This window comes from Pseudophryne corroboree, chromosome 5, assembly GCF_028390025.1.
Source record: "Pseudophryne corroboree isolate aPseCor3 chromosome 5, aPseCor3.hap2, whole genome shotgun sequence".
Classification (NCBI taxonomy): Eukaryota; Metazoa; Chordata; class Amphibia; order Anura; family Myobatrachidae; genus Pseudophryne; species Pseudophryne corroboree.
This window is the reverse complement of record NC_086448.1, coordinates 611,418,147-611,424,667: the sequence shown is the minus strand read 5'-3', so window position 1 is coordinate 611,424,667 and position 6,521 is coordinate 611,418,147. Positions and strand designations below refer to the sequence as shown.

Here is a 6,521-nt window from a genome sequence, read left to right as displayed (position 1 = left end):
CCACTAAGGCGTATCCCCACCCTTGAGGAACTGCTTTAGGACATTCCCAATGTTTCCCTGTGGAAACCAATGTAACCTGCTGCAGAAATGGAGAGTTATGGTAGACTTACCATTGTTAACTCTCTTTCTGCGAGGTACATTGTGTTCCACAGGGCGCCCACCCTGATGCACCTAGCTTCTATGTGTTTGTATGGCATTAGCCACTGGTCCCTTCCCCTGTCATGAGAATGTGGTTCTATGTGACTAACATCTACCTTCTCTCTTACCTGCTCCTGCATTGGAATGGTTAACGAAACTGAGCTCTCAGTGCCTGGAGACTGGGTTATAGAGGTGGCCCCAATGCATCCTGGGACAGCCTAAAGCTTTAGCCTGTTGGTGCTTCTGGCAGCGCCGCAACTAGGGGGGGGCTAGGGGGGCATGTGACCTGGGCGCCGGCTTGGAGAGGGCGCTGAGACTAGCACTTCAATCCCCCCTAATGCCCCCCTCCCTATGTGGCAGCGTTTGCTTACTTAGAGCCAGTGCCGTGCCGCCTATGAAGAAGCCCAGCACCGCATCGCTGAGATGAAACTGAAAATAAACTACATCTCCCAGCAGCCCTTGCTGCCAGGAGCTGTAGTGTACTTTCAGTTTCATCTTTGCGGCGTTTGATGATGTAATTGGCAGGGCAGGATTAAAGACTGAGCACAGGGGACAAGTTATCCCCCTTCCTCCCCTGCCAGTGCATTTAATCATTGCAAACAGTGCACTGCTGCACTGGTAAGAAGCATCCTGAAGCCCGAAAAGGGGGCGGGGCTAAACGGCACTGTACACAGTGCAATGCCAGCCAGCAGCATGGGAAAGAGGAGAGGAAGAGCAGCAGTACAGCCTAAATAGTGAGTATGACTCAGGGAAGGGGCACTGTATATGTGTGTGACTACTATATATGTATGTATGAATGTGTGACTGTATGTGAATAAGTGTGTGACTACATACAGTATCTGTATGTGCTTGTGTATCACTGTATGTATACATGTCACTATATGTATGTGATGTAGTTATGTGACCGGGTTACAATACCAGCACCTACATCCCGCCCCCTGACCTTACCGACAGTCAGCATGCCGACTACAGGGACTATTTCCACCCATGGGTGTCCACGACACCCATAGTGTGGGAAAAGAACCTATGGCGAGGTAATAGAACATCTGTTGCGCTCGTCCCCTCCACGCCGCTGCCGCCATCTTACTGCTGGGATCCCAGTGTCGGGATGCTGACCGTCGGTGAAACAGCCCCAACCCATATGTATTTAAACAGGTGTGTTATTGTATGTATGTATGTATGTATGTAAGTGAATGTATGTGTTTAGGTGTGTGATTTTATGTAGCAATGTACAGTATGGGTTGTTATTTTATTTTTTCTTCATCTGTAGCCAATATAAATAAAAAATAAAAAGTATGAAAATACCTAGCTATCCCCTTTGCCCTTATGGAGTTATATATACACACACACACACACACACACACACACACACACACACACACACACACACACACACACACACACACACACAGTATATGCAGAGAACGGCGGGCGGCACTCACAGGACTCTCAATAATAATCAATCAGCTGTACATTTATGTGAATATTATTGAGAGTCATGTGAGTGCTGCCCGCCGTTCTCTGCATGTCGTATGGTTCTGACGCATCGGGGAGGGCACCCAGGCAAGTTATTGTTTAACCGGAGTGCCGACTACCATTTGTGTGTGTGTGTGTGTGTGTGTGTGTGTGTATCTATATATATATATATATATATATATATATATATATCTATCACACACTCACACTCTCTCTCTCGGAGTGGGAGGGGGGGGGGGGGAACGTTAATGTCTCGCCCCGGGTGACAAAACTCCTAGTTTCGGCCCTGCTTCTGGATCAAGATCCACTCCACACCCCGATGTTTCCCTGTGGAATCAAATGTACCTCGCAGAAATAGAGTTAACAATGCTAAGTTTACCATAACTCTCCTTTTCTGCCTTTTTAATCTCTAGCAACTATAATAGTTCAAAATCAGGTCCTAACTTTCAGGAATCTTGACAAAAAGCAATTAAGCTTAAGGAACCATTTTATCATTATCCACATATGATGCGGATGTACTGTGATAATATTGTCCCAATTCGCTAGAAAGCTCTGTCCCTGTGATGACACCCTGCAGTCAAAACGGGGTATGTGCTGCAGATGCGTCGCCGCCAGATATTGCCGATGCTACCGCTGCTGCTGGTACCCCCACCCTGACGCGATGACCCCACCCCTGCAATGTGCCCCACCCCCTTCCACAGCAGTTCATACTCACAAGGACTCACAGAGCTGCTTGCTCCCCGCACAGCTGTGCAGAAGTACAGGATCTGCAATCAGCTCTGTGGTTATGCCAGATGAAGATGGCGTAATTATCACAGGGCTCAGTGCTGTGTTTTTTTGTACAATTTTTTCATAGTAAATTTGGCCAGATTGTATTTCCCATTATAAGTATGGGAAATGTGATCTGGTTACTACAAAAAAGTGAATTAAAGCCCTTAAATACTGTACATTCAGGTGATACTAAAATATGTGAAAAGGGTGTAATGTGAAAAAAACCCTTTTTCACATTGTTTTAGTAAAAAAAAAAATGTCAATAGATACGCCTGTAAGAACTTTCTCAATTATGGCTAGACTATCTTGTACACTCATTGGGGTATATTTACTAAGGTCCCGATTTTGACCGAGAAGGTGTTTTTTCTTCAAAGTGTCATCTCGGGAATTTACTAAACTCAAATCTCGGCAGTGATGAGGGCATTCGTATTTTTTTGGAAGTCAAAGAAAAAAAATACGAATGAATACACCATCGGTCAAATACGACTGTTTTTTGATACAACTCGGTAATTTACTAAAAAGTGTATTTCACGAAACACTGCCGGCAATAGCCAAACACTGCCGTGAAAAAATTCAAATCGTAAAAAAAAGCAAATTTAAAACAGACCTGCTTTTTTTTACCGTGTTCTGATCCATGAGATCCGTGCATGTTTATCAGTGGGAAGGGGTGGGAAAGTGTTACATTTTTTAATGATTTGTAACAATGTTATTTTTTGTACGAAAGGTGCACAATGAAGCCCTGCACGGATCTCACAGATCCAGCCGAGATTCATTGTGTTAATGTCGGCAGTGTTTTACTATTCACTCCTGTAAAACACTGCCAAAAAATACGAATGACATCGACATCGGAAAACACGAAAATGCAGAATACGACAGCTTAGTAAATTAGTCGTAATAAATTCAAAAAGTTGCAAATTTACACTTGCGATGTCATTCGTGTTTGAACTTTAACCTCATTCTGAAAAATACGAATTTTAGTAAATATACCCCATTATATAGTTCTCACTGCAGGAAGTTCTGTCCCACTTAATGCTAATCTGCTTTTATAGGGAGCCACATGGAAGTAAACTGAGAGCTGGTGTGGGTGCATGACAGCACCCACACCAGCGACCTACTTCTTATTCATTTCAAACCACCTGCTGAAAATTTGTCATAAGGCAACTTTCAGAACATTTTCCATGACCACTTGAAATTCACAATTTATTACTATAATTTCACTCCCAGCAAGTTAAAACATATCCTGCTGAGCAGAAATAGACCCAGTGGGCCAGGGTGGTCTGAGAAAAATGCATTTGAGTACAAGCACTCAGTCTCAGGCAATACAGGACTGGGTCCAAAAAAATGGAAATGGAGCAATAGGACTGTACTAACTTGAGAGACACAAAGCTGTACATATCCACTTTTCTCTTGCGTCCTAGAGGATACTGGGGTCCATTTAGTACCATGGGGTATCGATGGTCCACTTGGGCACTTTAAGAATTTGATAGTCTGTGCTGGCTCCTCTCTCTATGCCCCTCCTACCAGACTTGGTTTTGAAAATGAGCCGGTCATGCTTAGGGAAGCTCCTGAAGAGTTTTCTGCATTTATTTTACATTTGTTATTTTCAGGCAGGTCTGGTTGGCACCAGTCTGCCTGCTTCGTGGTACTTAGGAGGGAGGGGGGGGACGGCCCAACCTCCTATAGGGTTAATGGTCCTGTTCCCCGCTGACAGGACATTGAGCTCCTGAGGGAACCATTCGCAAGCCCCACCACGGCGAGCGTACATTCCCACAGCACGGCGCCACCCCTAACAGAGCTAGAAGAAAAAAGAGTGGTGAGTGTTATGCCGGCGTCCCGGTTAGCAGGTCGCCGGCTATTATGGCTGCATGAGGGTACGGAGCGCAGCGCTGAGGAGCAGGCTGTGTCTCCAGGCTCAGAGACAGCGCAGGAATTCAAACTGGGACGTTTTCTCCTTTTTCTGCAGTCATGGGTGGACGTGGGCCTACGCTTGGGTTCCATAAAAGTCCAGATTTCGGCTATTTTCTTCCAGAAACAATTGGCTTCCCTCCCGGAGGTTCAGACGTTCTTGAAGGGTGTTCTGCACATCCAACCGCCCTTTGTGCCTCCCACGGCACCTTGGGATCTCAACGTGGTGTTGCAGTTTCTACAATCAGAATGGTTTGAGCCTTTACAGGAGGTTGACGTGAAGTTTCTTACGTGGAAAAACGTCACACTGTTGGCCTTAGCTTCAGCAAGGCGAGTGTTGGAACTGGGGGTGTTGTCTCACAAAAGCCCATATTTGATTTTTTTATGAAGATAGAGCTGAACTCAGAACTCGTCAGCAATTTCTTCCTAAGGTGGTGTCTGCGCTTGATATCAACCAATAAATGCCCCCACAGTGCCAGATAAATGCCCCCACAGTGCCAGATATGACCCCACACAGTGCCATGCCCCCACAGTGCAGCTATGACCCCACAAAGTGCCATGCCTCCACAGTGCAATCCATAAATGCCCCCCCAAAATACCGGTGGCGCTGGGCGGTGGAGGAGTGCTGCTGTCTGCAGGGCCCGGTGCGGGTGCGGGCGGGCAGGCGGGGGACCGGGTGCGGGGCCGGGCGGGCGGCCTCCAAAGCGATTGTGTTCGCTATGCGCGCTGCGCGGCGCCGGTGTCTGACGTTAGACACCGGCGCCGCTCAGCGCGCATAGCGCATACAAGAGTTCAAGGCCCTGTGCAGCATTACCCGGCCGGCTCCAGGTTTGAATATGGCGGCGCCAGCGCGCGGCGCCCATTAAGGGTGGCGCCCTGCACGGCCGCTCTATCGAACATGCCTGGAGCCGGCCCTGGGCTGAGTACTGTGGTTTACAGATGGCTGGACAGCACAGACTGTCTACTTAACAGGAGAAATTAATCTTTTTTAGGAAATTGGCTAAAACTAACAGCTGAGCAAAACTCAGGACTCAAGTCAGAGTGGCAGGAAGAAGCTTTAATCAGACGTTTCTTTCTTTAGATATCTGTGAATCTAGTTTGATATGAAAACTTGCAAGTTAAATTTTCCTGACAAAGTTAAGAGTAAATGGTAGGCAAAACGTTTACACTGTTCTGACAGAAAAACTTTAGTATAATACTATGCTGCCAATCTGCAGAATAGAAAGTTAATCCGCTGAGCCAGCATTCCACGAAGTTAACAAAAAATGGTTCTACTTTGGCTCAGGGGGAGATTGGTCCTGCTGGTGAATATCGATGGCACAGTCCAGGAGCGGTAGTCAAGTATAATAGAGGTCAGAGATACTAGTAAACTGACAGAATCCAAAGAACATATCAAGATCTGTACCTGTGATAAGGTAGGTAAATATCATTCTGGTGTCGCAAAATGTATAAACCTACTGACTGCAAGGCATTCTTATTTGTATCTATTTACTTACACTTTCTTATTTTTACTTGTGTATATTTTTGATTGGGGATTTTCACTCACAGAAGATTGTTTTCTTCCTAATACATTCATCTTTTTATCCCATAATATTAAGCTATCCCTGGCTATATAAGAAAACAATTGATTGAATTGATTGGGCATCAGGCAAGATAACAAGATTCTCTGACTGTTCCCATTAGGGAGTACGTTGACGTCTTCTACTAAACAACAGCTGATGAACTCCCTCATCACAGACATTTTGATTGTACCATTGACCTTAACTCTGGAGCAGAGCTCCCTAAATAGAAATGATATCCTCTCTCTCTCTCTCTCTCTCTCTCTCTCTCTCTCTCTCTCTCTCTCTCTCTCTCTCTCTGTCTCTCTCGTTTCTGAATTCTAAGCTTTATAATTTAAATTAAAAAAAGTTTTATCAGACCCTGTATGTCTTCAGTGGGGGCAGGTTTCTTTCATATCCATGACGGGTGCAGTATTTCATTTCTGTATAGATTATAAAGAACTTAATACAATAACCATCGAAAAACAGATACCAGTTATCTCTAATTTCTGAATAGTTTAACCAAATCAAAGGGAAGAAGGCATCTTTTCTCAGGTAGATACATACTTGCCTACTTTTAAAAAAGCATTTCAAGGAGATTGTGAAAGTAAGAACTATCAGCGCGGGCTCGTCATAAATATGACTTACATCCAAATGTAAATGAGCCCCAAAGTTAGTAAGATCTTCTTGTTG

General features: G+C 45.1%; 1 long non-coding RNA gene across 1 annotated transcript; it reads left to right on the top strand.

The window, feature by feature from the left end:
- Positions 1–668: 668 nt before the first annotated feature.
- Positions 669–6,121, top strand: LOC134929261 (uncharacterized). Its single transcript, XR_010178426.1, has 3 exons — positions 669–872; positions 5,576–5,705; positions 5,889–6,121. It is a non-coding gene; the product is annotated as an uncharacterized LOC134929261 (long non-coding RNA).
- The last annotated feature ends 400 nt before the right edge of the window (positions 6,122–6,521 follow it).